The sequence below is a fragment of the Tachyglossus aculeatus genome, chromosome 9 (assembly GCF_015852505.1).
Source record: "Tachyglossus aculeatus isolate mTacAcu1 chromosome 9, mTacAcu1.pri, whole genome shotgun sequence".
Taxonomy (NCBI): Eukaryota; Metazoa; Chordata; class Mammalia; order Monotremata; family Tachyglossidae; genus Tachyglossus; species Tachyglossus aculeatus.
Window position 1 is genome coordinate 36,574,684 of NC_052074.1, and position 26,863 is coordinate 36,601,546.

The 26,863-nt window shown below is 45.5% G+C and overlaps 2 protein-coding genes across 2 annotated transcripts in view; one reads left to right on the top strand and one right to left on the bottom strand.

Annotated features, from left to right (window-relative positions):
- Positions 1-1,707, bottom strand: part of ZRANB3 (zinc finger RANBP2-type containing 3) — an 88,302-nt gene extending 86,595 nt beyond the window's left edge. The window contains exon 1 of the mRNA XM_038751723.1: positions 1,634-1,707. The gene's annotated coding sequence lies outside the window, so the exon portion shown is untranslated. The remainder of the gene's footprint in view (positions 1-1,633) is intronic.
- Positions 1,708-7,561: 5,854 nt separating this feature from the next.
- R3HDM1 (R3H domain containing 1) overlaps positions 7,562-26,863 on the top strand; it is a 124,830-nt gene continuing 105,528 nt past the window's right edge. Inside the window, exon 1 of the mRNA XM_038751331.1 lies at positions 7,562-7,647. The gene's annotated coding sequence lies outside the window, so the exon portion shown is untranslated. The remainder of the gene's footprint in view (positions 7,648-26,863) is intronic.

The window sequence follows — 26,863 nt, forward strand, 5'->3', positions numbered from 1 at the left end:
ATCCCCATTTTACAGATGAGGGAACTGAGGCCCAGAGAAGTTAAGTGACTTGCCCAAAGTCACACAGCTGACAACTGGCGGAGTGGGATTTGAACCCACGACCTCTGACTCCAAAACCCGTGCTCTTTCCACTGAGCCATGCTGCTTCTCCACTGTGTGACTTTGGGCCGGTCACTTCAATCAATCAATCAATCGTATTTATTGAGCGCTTACTGTGTGCAGAGCACCGTACTAAGCGCTTGGGAAGTACAAGTTGGCAACATCTAGAGACGGTTCCTACCAACAGTGGGCTCACAGTCTAAAGGGGGGAGACAAAGAACAAAACCAAACATACTAACAAGATAAAATAAATAGAACAGATATGTACAAGTAAAATAAATAAATAAATAAATAAAGAGTAATAAATATGTACAAACATATATGAGCCCACTGTTGGGTAAGGACTGTCCCTATAGGTTGCCAACCTGTACTTCCCAAGTGCTTAGTATAGTGCTCTGCACACAGTAAGCGCTCAATAAATACGACTGATTGATGTACAGTATATGTATATATGTATACATATTTGTTTTATTTTGTCAATATGTATGGTTTTGTTCTCTGTCTCCCCCTTTTAGACTGTGAGCCCACTGTTGGGTAGGGACTGTCTCTATGTGTTGCCAACTTGTACTTCCCAAGCACTTAGTACAGTGCTCTGCACACAGTAAGTGCCCAATAAATAGGATTGATGACGATGATACATATGCACATATACACACATATATGTATATGTATACATATATATACATACATATATGTGTGTATATATGCATGCATATATATGCATACATATATGTATACATACATATATGTGTGTATATATGCATGCATATATACGTATATATATATACATATATAGAGAGAAGCAGCGTGGCTCACTGGCAAGAGCCCGGGCTTTGGAGTCCGAGGTCATGGGTTCGAATCCCGGCTCTGCCACATACCTGCTGTGTGACCTCGGGCAAGTCACTTGACTTCTCTGAGCCTCAGTTCCCTCATCTGTAAAATGGGGATTAAGACTGTGAGCCCCACATGGGACAACCTGATCACTTTGTATCCTGCCCAGCGCTTAGAACAGTGCTTTGCACATAGTATGCGCTTAACAAATGCCAACATTATCATTATTACATATATGTGTCTATATGCACACATACATATATATGCATATGTGCGCATATATGCATACGTGTATATGTATACATACATATATATGCATATGTGTGTATATATGTATACATGTATATGTACGCATACATATATATGCATATATGTGTATATATGTATGCATGCATATGTATACAGGCATACACACACACACACACACACATATATATATATATATACACATACATACGCTTCTCTGAGCCTCAGGGACGTCATGCGGAAAATGGGGACGAAGACGGTGAGTCCCACGTGGGCCAACCTGGAAGCTGGGGGACGAAGACGGTGAGTCCCACGTGGGCCAACCGGATCGCCTTGCATCCCCCCCAGCGCTTGGCACATAGTAAGCGCTTAACAAATGTCATTATTATTATTATCGTCATTCTTCTTCTTATCGTTACGATTATTTTCCCGTGTCCTGCCCGCGGTCTCGGCCCACCTGGTGCAGCGAGGAGGGAGCGTCCCGGTGCCGGCGGGCCGGGGCCCAAACCCCTGCTCGCGTCGCCCGAGAAGCCAAAGCGGATCGGTGGGAGCCCCCCTAAGCAGGCCCGGCCCGGCCCGGCCCGGCCCGGCCCGGGGGGAACGGGGCAACCGGCCGTCTTCCCGCCGGACACCTCCCTGGGGGCCGGGGCCGGGGCCGGCAGGAACTCTAGGCCCCGGCCGGTTCGGCGACCCCCGGGAGGTCACCCGGGGGGGGAGGGAGCCGGGGGAGCCGGGGGAGGTCACCGAGGGCATCCTGGGGCTTGTAGTTTCCCCGGGCCCCAACCCCTGCCGGCAGCCGAGGGACCCGCCCGGCACGGACGGCTGAAGCCAACCGGTCTCCCTTCTAGACTGCTAATTAATAGAGTAATAAATTTCGGTGTGTGTCTGTGTGTGTGTGTGTGTGTATATATACGTATATATATACACACACACACATACATATACAGGTTATATATATATACAGTCTAATATATATATATATGACTGTATATATATACCTGTATATATATATATATTTTTATATATATATGTATGCATAGTCTTATATATATATATATTAGACTGTATATAGATATATATAGATATGTATAGATATATATATAGTCTAATATCTACACATATAAGACTGTATGTATACATATAGATATATATTTATATGTATGCATGCATGCAGTCTTATGTATGTATATATTAGACTGTAGATATATCTCTCTCTATATATAGAGATATATATACAGTCCAATATATATAAGACTGCATATATATACCTGTATATATATATTTATATATATATGTATTCATACAGTCTTATATATATATTAGACTGTATATATATATCTGTATATAGAGAGAGATATACAGTCTAACATATACATATATAAGACTGTATGTATACATATAGATATATGTATATTTATATATATATGTGTATGCATGCAGTCTTATGTATGTATATATTAGACTGTATATATATCTCTCTGTATATATAGAGATATATATACAGTCTAATGTATATAAGACTGTATATGTATACCTGTGTGTGTGCATATGTATATATATGTACACACATATACATGTATATACGGTCTGATGATATATATATATGTATATACAGGTGTATTTATATGCATGTGTGGGTGTATATATACAGTCTAATATATATGTATATATGTGTATATATGTGTGTGTTATATATATATACACAGTCTGTATATGCGCGCGTGTGTGTATATATATATATATATACCTGTGTATATATATATATATATATATATATATATATCATCAATCGTGTTTATTGAGCACTTACTATGTGCAGAGCACTGTACTAAGCGCTTCAGAAGTACAAGGTGGCAACATCTAGAGACAGTCCCAACCCAACAGTAGGCTCACGGTCTAAAAGGGGGAGACGGCGAACAAAACCAAACGTACTAACAAAATAAAATATAGTAGCTGTGTACAAGTAAAATAAATAAATAAATAGAGTAATAAGTTTGTACAAACATATATACATATATACAGGTGCTGTGGGGAAGGGAAGGAGGTAGGGCGGGGGGGATGGAGAGGGGGACGAGGGGGAGAGGAAGGAAGGGGCTCAGTCTGGGAAGGCCTCCTGGAGGAGGTGAGCTCTCAGAAGGGCCTTGGAGGGAGGAATATGTGTGTGTGTGTGTGTGTGTGTGTGTGTGTGTGTGTGTGTATACAGGTATATATATACAATATTTTTATATCCCCCTCCCCATCCCCCCACCTTCCCTCCTTCCCCTCCCCACAGCACCGGTACAAGTATATGTTGCCAACTTATACTTCCCAAGCGCTTAGTACAGTGCTCTGCACGCAGTAAGCGTTCAATAAATACAGTTGATTGATTGATTGATTTGTACATATTTATTACTCTATTTTTATTTTATTTGTACATGTTTATTCTATTTATTTTATTTTGTTAATATGTTTTGTTGTCCGTCTCTCCCTTCTAGACTGTGAGCCCGCTGTTGGGTAGGGACCGTCTTCTAGATGTTGCCGATTTGTACTTCCCAAGCGCTTAGGACAGTGCTCTGCACATAGTAAACGCTCAGTAAATACGATTGAATATGAATAGACTGTGAGCCCACTGATGGGTAGGGACCGTCTCCAGATGTTGCCGACTTGGACAGCGCTCTGCACACAGTAAGCGCTCGATAAATACGATTGATTGATCAATCAATCAATCAATCGTATTTATCGAGCGCTTACTGTGTGCAGAGCACTGTACTAAGCGCTTGGGAAGTACAGATTGGCATCACATAGAGACAGTCCCTACCCAACAGTGGGCTCACAATCTAAAAGGGGGAGACAGAGAACAGAACCAAACATACCAACAAAATAAAATAACTAGGATAGAAATGTACAAGTAAAGTAAATAAATAAATAAATAAATAAATGAGTAATAAATATGTACAACCATATATACATATATACAGGTGATGTGGGGAAGGGAAGGAGGTAAGACGGGGGGATGGAGAGGGGGACGAGGGGGAGAGGAAAGAAGGGGCTCAGTCTGGGAAGGCCTCCTGGAGGAGGTGAGCTCTCAGCAGGGCCTTGAAGGGAGGAAGAGAGCTAGCTTGGCGGATGGGCAGAGGGAGGGCATTCCAGGCCCGGGGGAGGACGTGGGCCGGGTGTCCATGGCGGGACAGGCGAGAGCGAGGTACAGTGAGGAGATTAGTGGTGGAGGAGCGGAGGGTGCGGGCTGGGCAGTAGAAGGAGAGAAGGGAGGTGAGGTAGGAGGGGGCGAGGTGATGGAGAGCCTTGAAGCCCAGGGTGAGGAGTTTCTGCTTGATGCGCAGATTGATCGGTAGCCATTGGAGGTTTTTGAGGAGTCACACCATGCGTTCATAGAGAGGTGATGCAGCGTGGCTCAGTGGAAAGAGCCCGGGCTTTGGAGTCAGAGGTCATGGGTATGAATTCTGACTCCACCACATGACTGCTGTGTGACCTTGGGCAAGTCACATAGCTTCTCTGAACCTCAGTTACCTCATCTGTAGAATGGGGACATCCTCTCCACCTTGTCCCCCTCTCCATCCCCCGCATCTTACCTCTTTCCCTTCCCCACAGCACCTGTATATATGTATATATGTTTGTGCATATTTATTACTCTGTTTATTTATTTATTTTACTTGTACCTATCCATTCTATTTATTTTATTTTGTTAGTATGTTTGGGTTTGTTCTGTCTCCCCCTTCTAGACTGTGAGCCCACTGTTGGGTAGGGACTGTCTCTACATGTTGCCAGCTTGTACTCCCCAAGCGCTTAGTACAGTGCTCTGCACACAGTAAGCGCTCAATAAATATGATTGATTGATTGATTGGGGATTAAGATTGTGAGCCCCTCATGGGACAACCTGATTACCTTGTATCCCCCCAGCGCTTAGAACAGTGCTCTGCACATAATAAGCGCTTAACAAATGCCATCATCATCATCATTATTATTATGCCGCCAACGAGTCTCCTTTCTAGACTGTGAGCCCACTGTTGGATAGGGACTGCCTCTACATGTTGCCAGCTTGTACTTCCCAAGCGCTTAGTGCAGTGCTCTGCACACAGTAAGCGCTCAATAAATACGATTGATTGATTGATTGATTGATTGATTGGGGATTAAGATTGTGAGCCCCTCATAGGGCGACTTGATCACCTTGTATCCCCCAGCGCTTAGAACAGTACTCTGCACATAGTAAGCGCTTAACAAATGCCATCATTATTAGTATTATTATTATGCCAACGAGTCTCCCTTCTAGACTGTGAGCCCACTGTTGGATAGGGACCGTCTCTATATGTTGCCAGCTTGTACTTCCCAAGCGCTTAGTGCAGTGCTCTGCACACAGTAAGCGCTCAATAAATACGGTTGATTGATTGATTGGGGATTAAGATTGTGAGCCCCACATGGGGCAGCTTGATCACCTTGTATCCCCCCAGCGCTTAGAACAGCGCTCTGCACATGGTAAGCGCTTAACAAATGCCATTATTATTATTATTATTATGCCAACGAGTCTCCCTTCTAGACTGTGAGCCCACTGTTGGGTAGGGACTGTCTCTGTATGTTGCCGACTTGAGTCCAGTGCTCTGCACACAGTAAGCGCTCAATAAATACGATTGATGATTGATTGGGGATTAAGATTGTGAGCCCCTCATGGGGCAGCTTGATCACCTTGTATCCCCCCAGCGCTTAGAACAGCGCTCTGCACACGGTAAACGCTTAACAAATGCCATTATCATTATTATTATGATGATGCCAACGTGCCTCCCTTCTAGACTGTGAGCCCACTGTTGGGTAGGGACTGTCTCTGTATGTTGCCGACTTGAGTCCAGTGCTCTGCACACAGTAAGCGCTCAATAAATACGATTGATGATTGATTGGGGATTAAGATTGTGAGCCCCTCATGGGGCAGCTTGATCACCTTGTATCCCCCCAGCGCTTAGAACAGCGCTCTGCACACGGTAAACGCTTAACAAATGCCATTATCATTATTATTATGATGATGCCAACGTGCCTCCCTTCTAGACTGTGAGCCCACTGTTGGGTAGGGACTGTCTCTGTATGTTGCCGACTTGAGTCCAGTGCTCTGCACACAGTAAGCGCTCAATAAATACGATTGATTGATTGATCGGGGATTAAGATTGTGAGCCCCTCATGGGGCAGCTTGATCACCTTGTATCCCCCCAGCGCTTAGAACAGCGCTCTGCACACGGTAAACGCTTAACAAATGCCATTATTATTATTATTAGGCCAACGAGTCTCCCTTCTAGACTGTGAGCCCACTGTTGGGTAGGGACTGTCTCTGTATGTTGCCGACTTGAGTCCAGTGCTCTGCACACAGTAAGCGCTCAATAAATACGATTGATTGATTGATTGGGGATTAAGATTGTGAGCCCCTCATGGGGCAGCTTGATCACCTTGTATCCCCCCAGCGCTTAGAACAGCGCTCTGCACACGGTAAATGCTTAACAAATGCCATTATCATTATTATTATGATGATGCCAACGCGCCTCCCTTCTAGACTGTGAGCCCACTGTTGGGTAGGGACTGTCTCTGTATGTTGCCGACTTGAGTCCAGTGCTCTGCACACAGTAAGCGCTCAATAAATACGATTGATGATTGATTGGGGATTAAGATTGTGAGCCCCTCATGGGGCAGCTTGATCACCTTGTATCCCCCCAGCGCTTAGAACAGCGCTCTGCACACGGTAAACGCTTAACAAATGCCATTATCATTATTATTATGATGATGCCAACGCGCCTCCCTTCTAGACTGTGAGCCCACTGTTGGGTAGGGACTGTCTCTGTATGTTGCCGACTTGAGTCCAGTGCTCTGCACACAGTAAGCGCTCAATAAATACGATTGATTGATTGTCACACCATGCGGGGCGCAAAGCCCCAGAGTCCCCCCCAGGGCGGCTCTCCCGCTGCTCCCGCTCCCCGTCTCCAGGCCCGGGAGATTCCCCCTCTCCGGGCGGCTCGGACTCGTGGGAGGCCGGGTGGCCTGGTTACAAGTGGGCAAAATGGCTGTCAGCGGGGCCCCTCTCCGGGCCGCGATTGGCCAGGGCCCCCGTCGTTCAAGCCGGGCTCCCGGCTGCGATTGGCCGCCCTTTTCCTGGGCGGGGAGAGGACGGGATCCCGGCGGCCGATTGGCCGCGGACAACGTCGCCCCGCAAGCCCCGGCCCGCCGATTGGCGGAGGGCGGGAGGGCCTGGAGGGCCGGCTGTGTGTGTGTGTGTGTGTGTGTGTGTGTGTGTGTGTGTGTGTGTGCGTGTGCGCCAGGCGCGGCGGCCGGCGGAGCCGGTGTCCGGGCCCGGGGCCGGCCGTGGGGATGATGGAGAGGGGGCTGGGGAGGGGGCTGGGGCTGCGGCTGCGGTGGGCGGTTTGGGCCCCCGCGGTGTGACGACGCCCGCTCGCCCCGGACGGCCCTTGCCCGGACCCCACCGCGGCTTGCCCTGAAACGCGGGTAAGAAGCCCTCCCCCCCCGCTGGACCGCGCTTCCTCCTCCTCCTCCTCCTCCCGCCCACCACCGGTCGCCCTAACGGGGAAAGGGGGAGGGGAAGAAGGGGGTTTTTTCTCCCCGCCCCTGCCAGCCGGGGACCGAGACCGGCTCGGGCCTGAGGAGCCCCCCGGTGTGAGGGGGGGGGGGGGCTGGAGGGGGCCGGGACGGATGGAGTGGGGGGGGGGAGGGGGTCGCGGCCGCCCCCCACTCCCCGCCGGGCCCCGGTGTTGCGGTGGCGCGGCCGCCCCCGCCGCCCGAGGCCATGTGCAAAAATCCCCGGGCGAGGCGAAGGCCTGGGGCCCCCGGTGGTTGGCAGGGCCCAGGTGGGTCTGGGGGCTGCCCCCCCCCCGCGGCGCCCCCCCTCTCGGGGCCCCCCGGGCGGCAGCGGCAGCGGGAGCGGGAGGCGGCTGCGGCCTAGAAAGAGCGGGACCCCCCTCCCGCCGGCCGTCCCTCCCTCCCTCCCTCCCGCCCTCCGTCCCTCCCGCGTGTCCGCTCGGCCCCAGAAGCAATTCTCCCCCCCCCACACCCCCAAAAAGGAGGGCACCTCCCGGGCTTCAGGTGCCCCTTCCGTTGCCCACCGGCCCCGAGGCATCAGGAGGGAGGCCCCATGGCAGGGGGAGCCGGGGGCTGTCACTGTCAACCGCCCCTGGGGCAACGTTGGCCAGTGGGGCCTTTGGCCCTACTGCAAGAGACCCTGCGTTATAGATCTATATATCTACACACACACACACACACCACACACACACACAGTTTTTCTCTCTTCCCCTATCCTATCTATCTATCCTACTTATTTTATTTCTATCCTACTTATTTTATTTCTATCCTACTTATTTTATTTCTATTCTACTTATTTTATTTCGTTGATATGTTTGGTTCTGTTCTCTGTCTCCCCCTTTTAGACTGTGAGCCCACTGTTGGGTAGGGACTGTCTCTATGTGATGCCAATTTGTACTTCCCAAGCGCGTAGTACAGTGCTCTGCACATAGTAAGCGCTCAATAAATACGATTGATTGATTGATTGATTGATTCCCCTCTCTCTATATGTGTGTATACACACACACACACACACACACACAGTTTTTCTCTCTTCCCCTCTCTCCATATGTGTATATATACACACACACACACACGCACTCACACAGTTTTTCTCTCTTCCCCTCTCCCTATATGTGTGTGTATACACACACACACGCACACACACAGTTTTTCTCTCTTCCCCTCTCTCTCTCTTCCTCTCCCAACATGGAACCATTCAGTCCATCAGTCAATCAATCAATCAATCGTATTTGTTGAGCGCTTATTGTGTGCAGAGCACTGTACTAAGCACCACCATCAGTCGGTGGTGTTTATTACTGGGTGCAGAGCACTGTACCAGTTTTATTATTATTATTATGGTATTTGTTAAGCGCTTACTGTGTGCCAAGCGCTGGGGGTAACAATAATAATAATGATGATGATGATGGCATTTATTAAGCGCTTACTATGTGCAAAGCATTTTTCTAAGCGCTGGGGAGATTACAAGGTGATCAGGTTGTCCCACGGGGGCTCACAGTCTTCATCCCCATTTTACAGATGAGGGAACTGAGGCCTAGAGAAGTGAAGTGACTTGCCCAAAGTCACACAGCCGACAGTTGGCAGAGCCGGGATTTGAACCCATGACCTCTGACTCCATCATCATCAATCGTATTTATTGACTCCAAAGCCCGGGCTCTTTCCACTGAGCCACGCTGCTTCTGTAGCCACGCTTCTTCTCAGTCAGGTTGTCCCACTTGGGGCTTACAGTCTCAATCCCTATTTTACAGCCGGGGGAACTGAGGCACAGAAAAGTGAAGTGACTTGCCCAAGGTCACGCAGCAGACAGGTGACAGAGCCGGGATGAGATCCCACGATCTCTGACTCCCAAGTCCGTACTCTTGCCACTAGGCCATGCTGCTTGTAACTAGGCAGTTAGGAAGACTGCTGCACCCCAAAAATTAATACAAATGGGCATATCGTAAGGTTTTCGAGATCTAATCATTCGGTTGGCATTGTTACAGCAACATCAACTTGCCCTTTGAAAATGGTGAGGGGCAGGGGGAATTTTTCCATTGATCAGGCACAATTAGCTGCCAGTCAATAAAATAGAATTACAAAAAAAAACTTTCCAGGCGAGACCCCTAAGTTATTCAAAACGGTTTTCCTATCCTGCTAGGAGAGGCTTGATTTAGTTCAGTCTACTGGTTAGATTAGTAGTAACCCTTAGGCCACTTGTTGCGGGTAGAACATCTCCAACAGAACTGCCCAGCTTCCTGTTGGTTAAGATAGGCAGCTCTCACCATTTTCCCTGCCCAACTTCCACCCAGCCCCCCCCACCCCCCCCCACCCAGCCATGCTCACAGGCCCCCTAGACTGTAAGCTTGTTGTGGGCAGGGAATATTTCTGCTGTTGTTTTGTAGCACGCTCCCATCTTCTTAATATAGTGCTCTGCACACTGTAAGTGCTCAATAAATACGATTGAATGAATGAATGAGCGAGCCCTAATAGCCTGATGGAGCCTCATCCCTGCTCAACTTCTACTGGTCTCATCTTCCCAGGCTTCCTGCTATTTCCACCCAGTTCCTTTTCTGCCTTTTTGGCCTCTCTGGCCCAGCCCAGCCCTCCTTTACCCCTGGGAGGTGCTGGGGCAACAAGGCGCCTCTCAAGTCTACCTCTCCCCCATCCCTTCTCGGGCCAGAGTATGTAATGGCTATTAGTAATAATAATTGTGGTATTTGTTAAGCACTTTATTCCAGATACTGTACTAAGCACCGGGGTGGATAAAAGCAAATCGAGTTGGTCACCGTCCCTGTCCCATGTGGGGCTCGCAGTTTCAATCCCCGGTTTTACAGATGAGGTAACGGATCCAGAGAAGTGGTCGCACAGCAGACAAGTAGTGGAGCTGGGATTAGAACCCATGACCTGACTCCTGCTTCTCTGTGTTCATAGTTATCTTGGTTTCCGTTTTTCTCTGTCTCTTCCTCTTCACCTTCTTGTACCTTAAGCACCTTGATACTCACTCAGCCCCACAGCACTTAAAAACATATCCTTATACTTTGTTTCCCCTATCTGTAGCCCCCTGAAGACTGTGAAACTCCTTACGGGAAGGAGTGGCACCTACCAACTCTGTTGTGTTGCGCTTTCTCAAGCTCAGAGTACTGTGCTTTGCACATAGTTAGTGCATAATAAATCCCAATTGATAATTGATTGCCCCTCCACCCCTTGCCCCACAACGTCCTCCTTTTCCAATCCACTCTTCTCCACCCCTCAAGTCAATCCTCCCTGTTTTCTGGGAAGAGAAAGCGGTATCCTTCAGTTTTCAGCAGCAAGGAAAAAGCACATTAATTCATTTGATCGTATTTATTGAGTGGTTACCGTTTGCAGGCTACTGTACTGTACAACACAACAATAAATTGACACATTCCCTGCCCACAAGGAGCTTACGATCTAAAGGTCTGTGGGGCCCAGAGGGACCGCCTGCGGCATCACAGAAGGGTGATCAGAAATGTTATCGTTGGAAGGTGGAGGAAGATTTCCTTCTGGCACTGCCCTCTGATCCTTAGCAAGGCAACCGGCTTTTCCTTGGGAATCAAGAAGCTTACTATAGGCTTGCCCGTTGCTGGGGCAGACTAGTAAGAAGCAGCTCTCCCACCGTGGGACCGGCTAAGCTGTGAGACCCCACACTGGCCCTGTAATGTTGGCGTTGGAGACCAAACAAGTAGCAAAATAGCTGACCACCCTCCTTGGCCAAGTGATATCAGCATGGACGCCCAGACAAAAATTTACACACTTGCCTGCGGATGTACTCACGGGCACATTCTGCAACATAAGGAACTTCCATGGCCAATTTCTCAAATCCCTGTAGGGCTGGTGAGAGGCTCAGGTTGTGTGTGTATACATGTGCTCACATGCACGTTATGTGCGCACATTCAGTTGGTTTATTTAGCTATGCCCACAGTGCTTAGGTTCATCAAGGAGAAGGAGAAGCAGCGTGGCTCACTGGAAAGAGCACGGGCTTTGGAGTCAGAGTTCCTGGGTTCAAATCCCGGCTCTGCCAATTGTCAGCTGTGTGACTTTGGGCAAGTCACTTCACTTCTCTGGGCCTCAGCTCCCTCATCTGTAAAATGGGGATTAAGACTGTGAGCCCCCCATGGGACAACCTGATCACCTTGTAAACTCCCCAGCGCTTAGAACAGTGCTTTGCACATAGTAAGCGCTTAATAAATGGCATCATCATCAATAGTGTTATCAGTCAGTCACTCAGTGGTACCTACTGAGTGCTTACTGTGTTCAGGGAGCACTGTACTATGCGCTTGGGAGAGCATAATAAAACAGTTAATTGGTAGATATCATCCCTGCCTACAAGGCTCTTACAGACTAGGAGGGGAGGTAGTTATTAAAATAAATCACATAGAGGGGAAAATCGCAGAGCATATGTACATAAGTGCTGTGGAGATGAGGGTGGAGTGACTATCAAGTGCTGAAGAGTGTCCATTCAGACTACCTCTAATAGCCTTAGTAATAGAAACCAGTTAAAAAGGGACTGTATTCTTTCATATTAATTTTTCTTCAAATCAAATATAAGGGAGATAAGATGTCAGATTTAGATTTAACTGTCATCTTTTAAGGAAACTTTTCATCAAATTTCAAGAAAAATCCTTGTATTTTAAGTACAGTGTATGAGCCTGAGAAATGATAAAATTTTGACTGGGCACTTAAGTTAAAATGGTTAAGTATTACACTGCAGAGTTCCAGTGATAAAGTAATTTAAATGAATATCCTTTTCACAGAGTAACATCTGTTTTCATAGGGTTTTTTTAGTGATATAGGGCCAAATTTTGGACAATTAAACCTGGCATGTTTACCTAGACATTCGGTAGGTATCCAAGTTAGTTCCAGGGAACAAACACAACCATTTTATTGCAACCACGCCCTTGTCTACATTCTACTGACAGTTATTTTTTAAAAGTCATCTTAACATTTTATTTTATCCATTAAAAATAAATGAGAGTGCTCCTATTGAGTAAAGTTATAGAAGGCACAGGTCCTTTCCTCTACAACTGTGGAGGAACCTTCTACAACCTTCTAGACTGTGAGCCCGTTGTTGGGTAGGGACCGCCTCTACATGTTGCCGACTTGTACTTCCCAAGCGCTTAGTGCAGTGTTCTGCACACAGTAAGCGCTCAATAAATACGATTGAATGAATGAACTGTTCTGGGCAAATAGTTTTGAAAAGAGTAGTGATAGTTATGAAGCCCTTAATGTGTGCAAAGCACTATACGAAACCCTGGGAAAGAATACACAGCATGGCCTAGTGGATAAAGCACAGGCCTGAGCGTCAGAAGGACCTGAGTGCTAATCCTGGCTCTGCCACTGGTTTGCTGTGTGACCATAGGCAAGTCACTTCACTTCTCTGTGCCTCAGTTACCTCATCTGTAAAATGGGGATTAAGACTGTGAGCCCCAAGTAGGACAGGGACTATGTCCAACCTAGTTAACTTGTATCTACCCCAGTATTTAGTACAGTGTCTGGCACAAAGTAAGGTGCTTAACAAACACCATGAACAATCCACAGGAGGGAATTAGTCGTTGTTTCTTCCCCTCTGGAGGCTCATAGTTATGTTTATAATACATGGATGGTTAATTGGGAAGATGTGTATTAGCACAGTAAATCTAAAATAAAAACTCCATATTAAGTTTCTTAGCTAGTATTTAGGAAGATGATTGCCTTGCTGTGGGAAAAGCCCACTCCTTCTTGTCCTGTGACTTGATACTCTCCAATCAATCAATTGTATTTATTGAGCACGTTTTTGGGGGCAGAATATTGTACTTGGTGCTTGGAAGAGTGCATCTAATAGAGATCTTTTGTGATTTATATTTAACTCAGAATCTTCAAAAGTAATGCGGCCGAAGGAGGATTCAGGACTAACTATAAATGTAAATATTTAAGACCTGAATAGTCTTTGTGATTTATTAGCTGCGGAGAGGATAAAGTGATGATGGAGAGTCCCACCCAGAAAGAAGGGTGAGACTTCAACATTGAGAATCCGTTCGGAGGTTTTGGTTATAGTGGTTTGAGCAGGGCCGTTCGCATTCTCTCGTCCCTGCCGGTCATATTTCCACTGGGGCTCAGGCTGCCAGAAGTGGGTAAGTGGGCAAGGAAGGCAACACACCGCCAAGTTCAGCCAAAGCAGGACCCATTCGTGGTCTGGTGCTGGGCTGTAAAGCACCATCACCCAGAAGGCAGTTGCCTTGGTGGCCTTTGTGGTCTTCACTGGTCACATTAGGCAACTGTATTTCTGGGTTCCTGCTAGACCCTGTCCACCTCACAGAACTCCCCGAGTTGTTCTTCCATCAGAAACTTGGCTGAAGATGGTCCCGGCCCAGCAGGCAGAGCTGGGGCTAAAACCCAGGACTCCCAATTCCCAGATCTGTGCGCTTTTCATTGAGCCAGCAGCATTTTGTGGAGAGGGACTGAGAGTGTCATGGGGGACAGAGGCTGTTTTGATTTGATTCTCTTGTATCTACCCCAGCGCCTGACACATATTAAGCTCTTAATAAATGTTATTAGCATTAAGTTAATGATCTACTTTTTTTCCTCAAACACACTTTCGGCTAATGAAAGTTGATTGATTGAATTTACTTGGCAGAAGGTGGAAAATATGCTTTGCCATTGATGGTGGACAAGAAGGATGATTTTCTTGACCGAGAATCTGTGTGGAGGAATTTACTGGACTAGTAGTTCGTGCTGTTTCCCTCATACTCTCTCGGCCCTGCAGTTGTGCTCCTGCTGTCGGGTGGAGTTACCTAGTGGAAAGGTGAATTCTGTGCTTGAGGTATATAGACTATATTCTTTGTTCCCTATCCCTATCCCTACCCACTTGGCCTCATGACTTCTCTTCTTTCCTCTGTGTGCTCTTTTGGTCATTTCTCATTTTTTCCTCTTTTTCTTGCTGTGTTAAGCTCCTCTGAGGTATTTTGGATGGAGCGCTGTACTAAATAATCCTAGCCCACCCGGTTTGTCGCTTTTTAGTTGAGCGCTCTCCTCCGATGCTGTGGGGAGCTTCACCTCTGGCATTTTCCTTGTCTTTATTTTTCTGTTGCTTGTGTAAACTGCATGGAACAAAATTGGTTTGGTTTCTTCATTGCACAGTTCACTCCTCCCTCTTTTCTTTTTAGTTGATTTTCTCCTCTCTCACCTTTTTGTTTTTCCTGCACTCAGTCTCTCTTCTCTTTCATTCCTCCATAGTGCAGTAGTACTAAGGATACATCATCATTCTCCGTGGTATTTATTGAGTGCTTACCATGTGCAGAGCACTGTGCTAAGTGCTTGGGAGAGTACAATGCAACATAGTTGGCAGACGTGTTCCCTGCCCACAGTAAGCTTCATCATCATAATATCGATGTGGCAGAGTGACCTGAAGTCGCCCTATGCTGTTGTCATGTGTGTGTATGTGTGTGTGTGTGTATTCAGAAAGATATGTTTATATCATTAACCAGATAAGACAGTTTTTGTTTGATTGAACTTTACCTCCCAAATGAGTAGTCAGAGAGCACCAGTTTTGGTGCATGCCATCACAATGTTGACCATTGATGTTGTTTTGGTGGTTTTCCTAGAGAAGGTGAAATGTGGCTCATTGGTTTAGTAAAATAGGTGGGTTATTTCATCCTGACAAAATTCTATCACCCTTCTTCATTTCCAAAAGCTTTTTGGCCCCCCAAGTCCATTCTTTACTATCCTGGCAATTTCTCCTTTCTCTTCAGGATATGAGCCTCAAGTGTCTTTCCTCCAGAAAAGTATGGAAATCAGATCTGCCAAATTGGTTGTAACATTGGGTCAACAAGCCCCCTTATCCATCTCCAACAATGGCACCCAAGGACAGCTGAGAGGACGGGCAGTTGCCCAAGTCTGTTTTGATGTTCCTTGGGACCGTCTCCAGATCAATCTGTTCTACTCACCTGTCCTGTGTTCACTTTCCCCTTTCCAACCTTTGATAGCATTTCCTATGTGCCAGGCACTTTACTTCTCCAAAGTGAAGCCTGGATGACCCCCAGGGCCTCCTTGAACATCCAGACTTCTCTTTCTCCAGCCTCCAGTGACTGTATGTCACATTTCACCAGACATCCCCAAAACTCCAGAGAGAATTAAAAAAGGAAAGCAAGCTACTGCAACTTCCATTCATAACCTCCAATTAACTTACCTGGAAAGCCAGTAATTTGGCACTGCTTCCTCTAAAAGTTTTAAGTGCAGTCCCCCAATATCGACCTCCTATCATTTAGATAATTACACAGATAATGGCAGATCTTTAGATCGGTAGGCTAGATGTACAGTTAGGCCTGCTGATCCCCGCTTTACTTAATTAGTTTAACTTTTTCACAAAGGAAGTGGTTGTGATAACACGCTAGTGCAGCTTTGAAAATTTGCCCACAGCGAGTAATGATTTATGGCAAGAGCATGGTTAAAAAAGCCCACTTCATTTATTTCACTCCCCATGAGGATAGCCGCCGTGGGGCACATCAGGTTGGTTTAAAAGAAAAGTAGATGGTAAATGTTAAAATTGTTTGCAAGGCTGAGTAATGTCTTTGAGTGAGATCTAGGAAAACATTTTCTAAAATAAAATTTCAGGGAAGGAATCCTTGAGCTAATTGTTAGAGCAGCATCGTTTTAACCTTGTTTCCCTATGTTGACATTATCTTTCAGCATTTTACAGATGAGGAAACTGAAGCCCAGACAAGTTAAGTGACTTGCCCAGGGGCACATGACAGGCAAGTGGCAGTGCCAGGGTTATCCCTAGTCTCTTGACTATCAGGTCTGCACTTTTTCCAATAGTCCACAGTGCTTCTCCCAAGCCTTAGTACGGTGTTCTGCTCACAATAGGCACTCTGTAAATCCAACTGATTGATTAGGTGGAATTGCTCGGCAGGTGATTTGTTGCTGAGAGAAGAAATGTTGAAGCAGACCCTGATTTGCCCCTGGATTCCTAGCCATTCTCCAGGCTAGGGTCGAATGGACACACAGTCTCAAGAAAGGATTGTTGCTGAAAAAAGGGGCCTGTCACAAAGGATCGTCCTCCTGTCCAGTCACTCACTATGGGCAGGGAACATGACTGCAAATTCTGTTGCAGTCTACTCTCCCAAGCGCTTAGTACAGCACTCTGCACACAGTAAGTGCTGAAGAAATACTTTTGGTTGATGAATTTTCTGTCAGGAGGAAACACTGTTTTCTAGTATCACCTGATCTCTGAAAATGCAGGGGCTGTGTTTTTGCAGAACCCTACTTTAAGGAAACGCTGTTGTGTCCATAGTGTCCAATGCCACACTGATGTGTGAAGCCATTTCCTCTAACGCCACTTTCCCGAGTAATAATAATAATACTTATGGTATTTGTTAAGTGCTTACTATATGCCAAGCACTGTTCTAAGCACTGGGGTAGATACAAGGTAATCGGGTTGTCCCACATGGGGCTCACAGGCTTAATCCCCGTTTTACAGAGGAGGTAACTGAAGCATAGGGAATTTAAGTGACTTGCCCAAAGTCACACAGCTGATAAGTGGTGGGAGCCGGAATTAGAACCCATGGCCTCTGACTCCCAAGCCCGGGCTCTCTCCACTACAGGTTCACATTGTTCGATGAACTTTCCTTACCTCGCAGTCAACGGTCTAGCCAATGCACGTAGTGGGAAACACACGTTCTAGCAGAAGTTGGTGTGTGTACCTGTGCCTGGGGGAGGCAAGCTTATGAACCCAAAAAGGGAATGCTTTTGACATATTTAGTCTTACGAATCTCTTCTTAGTGTTTAAGGGGTGGTGTTTCCGGTTTTTGAGTGCAGAATCCTGCTGAGACAGAGAAGAGTCACTTGGGTTCAGCCGGTCCCAGCTAAATGAACATTGTGGTAAAGCAAGAGGAGTAAACTTAGCAACCAGAATATGGGATTCTTATTGGAATAGAACCTGACGGATTTCATTTATTAATAATTACACAGAAATACCTTGGTTTGAAATACTGATTCCGTTTTTTTTCACCATCTTTTTAGCGTTTTGCATTGTGGTGGTGGTGGTGTTATCTGATGGCATTGAGGCTCAGTAAGCCAAAATAGTATGTTCCTTAGTTTTTGGAAGGACCCAAACTAGGCAGCCAACCATGGCTAATGGGAGGGTACAGAAAATATCATTGGAACAAAGAGGCCTTCCTGGAAGTAGTGGAAAAACTCCCCGATGGAGATGAAACAAGTACAGAAAGAATGGCCAGCCATGAGCAACTCACACACTGGAGGGGGCCAAATAGGAGTCTCCTACTGTTTTGTTTTTGGTTTGTTAGGTTTTTTATGGTATTTGTTGAGTGCTTACTCTGTGCCAGGCACTGTACCGAGCCCTGGGGTAGATACAAGGTAAGCGGATTGGACACAATCCTTGTCTTGCACAGAGCTCACAGTCTTAATGCCCATTTTACAGATGGGGTAATGGAGGCACAGAGAAGTGAAGTGACTTGCCCGAGGTCACACAGCAGGCAGGTGGAGCCAGGCATTGAGTAGGAGCTGAAGAAGGCCCAGAGACGGGCCGTCAAGCGGAGCAGGTGGATGACAGGCTACGAATGACAACTCTACAATCCAGAAAGGAAGGCTTGAGGGCCTGAGGGAATGATAACAGTAGTGGTGGGATTTGCTAAGTGATTACTATGTGCCAAGCACTGTTCTAAGCTTCAGGGTAGGTAATAATAGGAGGTATTGAATCCATGTTTTGCAGATGAGAGAAGTTAGGTAACTTGCCCAAGATCACACAGCTATGAATTCCTTGTGGGTAGGGAGCATGTCCCCCACCAACTCTGTTGTGTTGTACTCTCCCTAGTGCTTAATACAATGCTCTGCACACAGTAAGCGTTCTGTAAATGCCATTGCCTGATTCATTTTTCTTATGTTCCTATTCTCGGAGGGGCGATTTAGATCAACTGATATTCAAATTTTTACTTTCTCCTAACCTGATTTAATTTAAAACCTGGAGCAGGTGGCCATATGTTCAGTTACGCATCTGCATCAACCGCACTTTGTTACAGCCCCTATGTGCTGAAATGAACATGTGGCCCTCCTGCTCTGAGAGTGCATGTCCTGGGCTGTAGCAGCAACCTTCAGACTTTGCAAAACTCCCAGGATTTTTTTTTTATTTTTTTTTTCCAGGGCAGTGAGAGAGGAATAGCTTCCCATACCATAATGAGAGGAAAAACAGGCGGGCAGGAGGACACACCTCTAAATTGGGAAAAGATGAAAAGTTACTAACTGCCCCAAGCCTCCAAGCAGCCTTTCTAGATCCTCAGATTCCAGTCTCTGAGCCAGTTGTCGAAAAGCAGCATAGCCTAGTGGCTAGAGCCTGAGCGTCAGGAGGACTTAGGTACTAATCCCGTCTCCGCCACCTGTCTGCTGTGTGACCTTAGGCAAGTCACTTAACTTCTCTGTGCCTCAGTTCCCTCATCTGTAAAACCAGGAGGAAGATGTGAAGTTCTGGAGTTAGGATAGACCAAACCTTAAAAATAGGGTTTTTGCGTCTTTCTGGAGAAAAAGAGATTTTTATTTAAAAATCAAAAGTCCCAATTAGGTTCAACCAAGTCCCTGTCTAGAAGATTAATCTAGAGTATTTATAATTCTATTATTTGTTAGCTTACATTTGCAGTGTATTCCATACCTGAGTGCTTTCATTTCACAGAAAATACGAAATCTAAGTAAACAAGGCAACTGCATATGCACAGAGACCACCTGGGGATTCAACAAGCATCGGTGTCTAAGAAACGGGTGCAATTTCAGCGGCTCCCAGTTCAAACTGTTTCTGCCACTCATTTGTATTGCTGGGGCAACTCCCTTGATCTTCCTCAATTTCCTTATCTGCTCACGAGGGAAAGCCAACCCATTCCTGTGGCTGCCGAGGCTGTCTTAGTCCCCGGAAAGTGGCTTCATTGTAAGTGAGTGCTAAATAATAGTATCGACCAAGTCACAGTGCAGAAGGCGGCTGCACCTCAGAGACCAGTGTGGCTGAATGTAAGGAAGAGGCCGACTGCTGCTTTTCCACCCCTAATCCAGGTCTGTGGTGGGGCGGGGGGGGGGGGGGGAGTAGGCAGGATCATAACTGGGTTCCGAACCCCCTGAACAATCAATCAATCAATCGTACTTATTGAGCGCTTACTGTGTGCAGAGCACTGTACTAAGCGCTTATTCTCTTAGCCTCCATTGACTTTTACCAACCTAACTCCCTCTGCTGCTGCTGCCGCCCCCTTCCACTTTGTCTAGTCTGCTTCCACTACTTTGAGAGCAGAGAGGACGAGACAGATTTGAAACCCTGAGAATATCTGGGATTTTCCAGCTCTGGGGACCAGAGCTGATGGTGGAGATTATCCCAGAAGTGCCTAAGGCATGAATATACATACATTCCAATTGGATTTCCCTTGGGAATGTCCTGGAAATAGGATTTGCCAGTAAAGAGAGGAATTCCATTCCTTCAGCCACCAACCACAAACAGATCCTCCATGATGCCCTGTCCATATGTCATCTATAAAGTCAACAGCTTGACATGGCCGTCTGTAATGTGGATGTGCTGTTGACATCCCTCAGCCTGGCCTGGACATCCTGGCATTGAGTGGCCCCATCTGGCCAGCGAGCAGGAGAACTGGGAAGGTGGAAGAAAGGGATAGAAAATGTCCCACAAATATAGCCGGGAATTATAGACCTAGGAACTAAGTGTTCAGGAACACTTGCTCAGCTGGGAAATCTGAGTCAGGGAATGTGTCTGGAGGGCTTGCCTGAAAAAGCCGAAGGGAATGACTGCCCCAGCCAGATGAGGACAAGTGGTCAACCGGCCTGTGCCCTACATCATCCTTTCTCCAAAAAAAATGAGGTGAATTCCCGTTTAATGGAGAAGGGTTTGCTTGATACGAATGACTTGATATAAGAGGAGACGGGAAATAACTGAGGGCCTGGTGTGCTGAACAAATCAAGCAACAGCATTTATAGAGTGCTTACTGTGTGCAGAGCACTGCACTGAGTGCTTGGGAGAGGACAATACAACAGAGCTGCTAAACATGCTCCCTGCCCACAAGGAGCTTACAGTCTAGAGGGGGAGATGAACATTAATAACAATAAATGCATTTTGGTTATGTACCTAGGTGCTTGGGGCTAAGGGTGAGGTGAGAGGAGTTGAGGACAGAGCAGCCAGGGAAAGAGACCAGCAGCCAAAATATCGGGGAAAAAAATCATTCCATCAGTGGTTTTAATTGAGCACTTAGTGTATCCAGAGCACTGTACTAAGTGATTGGGAGACTGCACTTAGGTTGGTAAGCACAGTCCCTTCCCTCAAGGATCTTACAGTCTACTGGGAAGTTGTGCCGCCACCATCGCAGAACAGCTCCTTGGGAGGCAGGTGCCCTAATCTCCTCCTCCTCTGACCTGACCTCCAACTCCTCCATTTGAGAAATATTGCCCCCTTTTTTTTAATCACCTCAAACTGGGAGAAATAGGGTCCCATCAGAGTCAGAAAGAGATCCATCACTGTGATCTGCGAGTTAGAGGGACATTTTTCTTTTAATTAGAATTTGCACACGTGCGCACACACACATGCGTCAACTCCAGTCTTATATAAATTAAAATAACCTTGTGAAATACTGCTTTTAGGGCTAGGTTTTCAAAGAATATTTCCATATTCTTGGTGGTTGATTCCTGGGGGGAGTAATTAGGTGGGTGTGATGGTGTCCCAATTTTTGTGGGCCCATCCACAATTAGGAATCTCTCCCCCTACACAGTCCGATTTGTAGGTATTTAAAGCTTTTTATTCTCAAATCTTGCATAGTTCATGCCTTTTATTACTTTGCCTTGATCAAGTCTCGGCAGCATGGCCTAGAGGGAAGAGCACAGGCCTGGGAGTTTGAGGACCTGGATTGTGACCCCGGATCTGATGCTTGCCTGCTGGGTGATCTTAGACAAGTCATTTCGTTTCTCTGTGCCTCAATTTCATCAGTTGTAAATGGGGATTGAATGAATACTGTTCTTCTCCCACTTCTTTCTTATATTGTGAACCCTATGTGGGACAGGAACTGAGTCTGACTGTGAGCCCCACATGGGACAACCTGGTCACCTTGTATCCCCCCCCCCTCAGCACTTAGAACAGTGCTTCACACGTACTAAGTGCTTAACAAATGCCATCATTATCATTATTATCTTGTATCTACCCCATTGCTTATTGCAGTGTTTGGCACATAGTGCTTAACAAAAAGCATAATTATTATTTTTTATCCATCTGTTAATTTCTCCATACTCCTGCCATCGCCCCATTATACCATTAATCTTCTCCCTGCTCCCACTATTAGTAAGTCATTTGTGTCTCTTTGTCTTCCTCATTAAATTGAAAGCTAAGCACGTGGAGGGCAGAAGCCATGTCTCTCTTGTTTTGCTCAGTAGGCACAGGGTAAATATAACTGATGAATTGATCCTCATCTAGGCATATTGACAAGCAGGGTACAATTCTCGAAGCAAACTAAAGCCCTATCAGACATAACCCTAAGGTTGAGTTGCTGTCATGTAGCTGACACATCTGGCCCTCATTGTCAATAGCATTTATCAAAAGGCTCCTGAGTGCAGAGTCCTTGACTAGGTTGTTGAAAATGTGGAACTGAAAAGACACAAATTGTATTTGTCAGATACATGGAAGGTGAAAGAATGAGGGAATGGCATCAAAGTTGAAAAGCAAGCAATTCAATTAAAAGAAAAACAGCTATGAAACATAAGGTTGAAGGTGGCCAATGGGTTAGCATGATCAGGAAGGTGGAGGATTAGTCAGAAAATGCCCCTTGAACAAGGTGACTTGGAATAGGAGGAATTTGCCTGAAGAGGGGAAGCTGAGGGATTCTTGTAGGGGGAGATATTCTTAATAGAATTGTGAGAGAACTGCACTTAAGAAGAGAGTGCAAGCCGCAGTGAAGAGGGGATAAGTAAGAGGGAAACAGATGACGGACTTAATGCTAGTGGTTAGGCTTTTTTTGTCTTGTGCAAGAGCTGGATAGTGAGTGAGGAAGAGAATAATCATTGTTATGGTACGTGTCAAGCGTTCAATACCAATCCATCAATGATATTTATTGAGTACTTACTCTGTGTAAAGCACTATAGTTAGTATGTGCCAAACACTGGTACTAAACCCAGGGGTAGATATGATAATGCAATCAGATCAGGCCCTTTGTGGGCAGGGCTTGTCTCTGTTGCTGAACAGTACTTCCCAAGCTCTAAGTACAGTGCTTTGCACACAATAAGTGTGCACAGTAAGCCCTCAATAAATACAATTGAATGAATGAATAAATGAATCAGGCACAGTTCCTGCCCCAAACGGGGGCTCACTGTCTAAGGGGAAGGAAGAACAGGTGTTTAATCCCCATTTTGCAGAGGAGGAAGTGGAGGTACGGAGCAGTTAAGTGACTAACCCGTGGCCACACAGCCGGCAGAGCCAGAATTAGAACCCACATGCCCATGCTGTCCTCCTGGAGTGATTCATTCAGTCGTATTTATTGAACACCTACTGTGTACAGAGCATTGTACTGAGTGCTTGGAAAATACAATACAGCAATAAAGAGAGACAATCCCTGCCCACAACGGGCTCACAGTCTAGAATGCTGTGTTCTGAATGTCATTTTAGGACATGATACCCAGCTGTGGGGTAGAAGGCAGGGGATTAAGCCATGAGGTAGGAAGGCAAGTAAAGAGGCTGGCCAGTGATAAGGGCTTAAAGGAGGGGGTGGGGGAAAGGGCAGATTTGTGAAACAGAGGCAGAATTGGCAGAATGTAAAAGACAACAGACAGTGTGAAGGTGCCAGAGAGGAGTCGAAGATGACACCCAGGTCATCTGGGTGAGCATCTGGGACAGGGAGGGTAGTCCTGTAGGCAAAAGGAAAGGGGAAGTTAGGATACAGGCAAGGTTGAGGAGGAGGAGGAGACTGGCTTTCCCAGTCACATGCCCAAATGGACCCCTGGAACAAACTCCCAGTGTAACCCATGGCAAGGACACCCACAATATGTGCCACCCAGAGAAACTTTGGCTTGGGAGAGAACTGAGCCAGTTTTGCTTTTTCGCCCAGTCAATCATCAGTATTTCTTGAGCACTTTCTGTGTACTATGCTTGGGATAGTATAATATCATAGTTGGTAGACACATTCCTTTCCTTTCCTTGAAGTTATGGTTGAAATAATGTTTATTAAGTACTTACCATGTGCAAAGCACTGTACTAAACACCGGGAAAGAGTACACAGAGGAGAATTAGATGTGGTCCTGGGCCTTCAAGGGAATCACACCCTCTAAGTTAATATGCTAAGGACAGTTTAGAATTCTTGGAATTCTTTTTGCAGAGGCTGTTCAATAACTTTAGGTGTTAGACCTTGTCTAAATTCCCTTAAATTATCAGAAAAAGGCAGATAACATCTGCCTCATAAAAAGGCAACACAAACATCTGTGTGGCATTCAAAGGAGCCTGGTCACAGAAAGAGCAGCCTAAAATGAAGTTGTGTCCAGCTAGTTATTTATCCACCAGAATGTGGAGAGGACTCAGGGCCACATAATTCTTTTCCAGGCACAACTTTATGGGGAATTGGACATCTCACTGAATGCATTTGATGGAGATGAATGACCTTTGAAATTAAATTGTGTAATGCCAATCAGGATTTTTAAGTGAAAGTTGCAAGGTTCTGCACTGCAACTTAGATTTGCGAGGGATCCAAAAAAAAAAGGCAAATAAAAGGGCCTAAACTTCTCTCACGTTTGATTTCTTTTTTAAAGCAAGGGAAGATTAAAGCTTTAAATTGATTATAGTGGAAAGAATAGAAATACATGTTTACATTACTGAAGAAGGACAAGAGATCTTTTAGGCTTTTGTAAGGAAAAGGTGCATTGCAGGAAAGGTGTGCAGAAACTAGCAGGGAATAGTACAAAGAATATTTTTCCTTTTCGGTACCCTAAGATCTGAATTATCAAAACATCAAGGTTGCATTATAATAAGAGAAAAGCTGCTTGTGAAGTCACCTTGAAGTATTTTTAGCCATGTAATTCAGGCACTTGGCATGAATTAAAAGAACACTGGTGTCTTGGCTGTGGGGACACTGTTAAGGACTAACTAATAGAGTAACTTAGCAATTTTGAGATCTGGATTCTTCATCATGACTGCCATTTTCTGACCTGTGGCAGTCATTGACCTTACCTCAGTGTGGTGAGTTCAAGAAATGCAAGCTCCCTAGCTCTCTCCCAGGCCAAGTCTGAGGGCAACTTTTATTCATGTCACCAAATGGTAGGAGATTATAAACTCGTAAACCGGGCTCCCCCAATCCACTTGCCTCTATTTTTGATTCCTTGGGTGGATACAGCCTTGTTTTTATTTATTTATTTATTTATTAAAAAAAGCTCACTTCCAAAAATTGACTTTGATCTGCTTTTACCCATGGTTCTGTCCTTATGCGCTTTGGTAAATTGCAGCGAGGGAATAATGTGGATGCTGTGAATCTTGTACTGGATACATAATCATGTTATGTCCCTTTATTCTTCTCAGTTGGAATAGCCAGGCTGAAAGGTACTTACAGTGTAGCGGGGGAGACAGATATTAAAATAGAGGAGGCATGGGTCTGCCTTGACGTACTGAGCCTGGACTTCTCCTTATTTCCTGAAGCCCCTAATTCACCCAATGACGTATGGGCTTACCTTTCTTCTTTTCTTAGTATTTCCTTCTCAACTCTTGGGAATGTTTTGAATTTGGGAGGACAGTTTATTCAGGCAATTATGAAAGGGCCCAGAAAAATGTCAATATAGCAAATCGAGCTAAAGGATGATAAATGAGGTGTTTTATTTATAGTCTTATTATGGGGGTTAAGCCAATGCTACACAAAAGGCGGCTAATTAAAAATGGTGCTATCCCAGCTATTTATTGTATGCAACCTTAGTGATTGCAGCCATGTTTACTCCGGCTCCCCAGATTTCAATTGGTTAATGGAAAGCTAAATTGGAATGTGCTGTTGCTGAGCATTTCGAGAGAAAGGGTGGGGACCGTATGTTATCTGTGGAGGTTATGACAAATTTAATTAAAAAGGAGTCTCACCACTTGAGAATCTTGCTTCTCCTCCCGGTTCCCTTTTGTCCTTTTCTTCCTTTGGCACTATTGATTTTTTTTAAAGCTATTTTTAAAGGCATAAAATGTTGGCACAGTTCGGGCTTACATTAGCATTTCAAATGTAGCGATACAGTGTGAACGAGGAAATATTATAAATACAGCTACCTAGCCCACAACCTTTGTAAGGTGTATCTGAAACTAGTGCAGGAGGAAAGACAGAAAATGTACACTAAAAATTCCAATGATTCTAGATGACCACATTGGAGGGACATCATTCCCTTATGCCCTTTTTTGTGAATTTAGTAGGACAGGAAGATATGAAGAAAGGCATGAACGTTATATTTGAAGTGTGCATTTTAACCAGTTGCTTTCCATTTAGTATTCTGAGTTATTGTCTAGCCAAGAACAAAAAACCAAGAACAGGAAAAAAAACTCTCTCTCAATACTTCCCCTTCCAGACCTCAGGTAGATCTGAGAAAGAGGTTTTAATTTGGAATTTTTGAATTGAATAAATGAGTTCTTGATCCAGGGTTGGTGCCTTGATGTTGAAGTTTTACAAAATGAATTTTATTGAAAGAAAAGTTTTCATCTCATTTGGCTAGTTTCCCCTATACATTTGTCTTTCCAACCCTTGACAATTTCATGCCACTTGAACGTCCACTGGATACTCTGCATGAATGTGTGTCTCCGTTGGGTCCTGAAGTAAGGGGTGAATTTTTGACTGTCCTTCGTAGTTCTAACCCAAGTAGAGTAACCAAATTTTTCTCAAGTCCAAGAGGAGCGTCCAGAGACAGGACCAATACTTCCTATAAGGGTAGGGATGGGGAGCAGAAACATGAGCAAACGGGCCTGAAACTCTTATCACCAATCAAATCAACACTGTTGCTTTCCTAAAGGTATAGTGTTTTATGAATTAGAATAATGGTTAATTTGTTGTACTCTGGTTTTTTTTTCCAACCTATCTGTGAATTGTTTCTTCCTCAAGGATTATTTTAATTATTCTATGAGCCGCCTCTCTGGTCTCCCTGGTTTTAGCCTCCCCACCCACCACTGTAATCC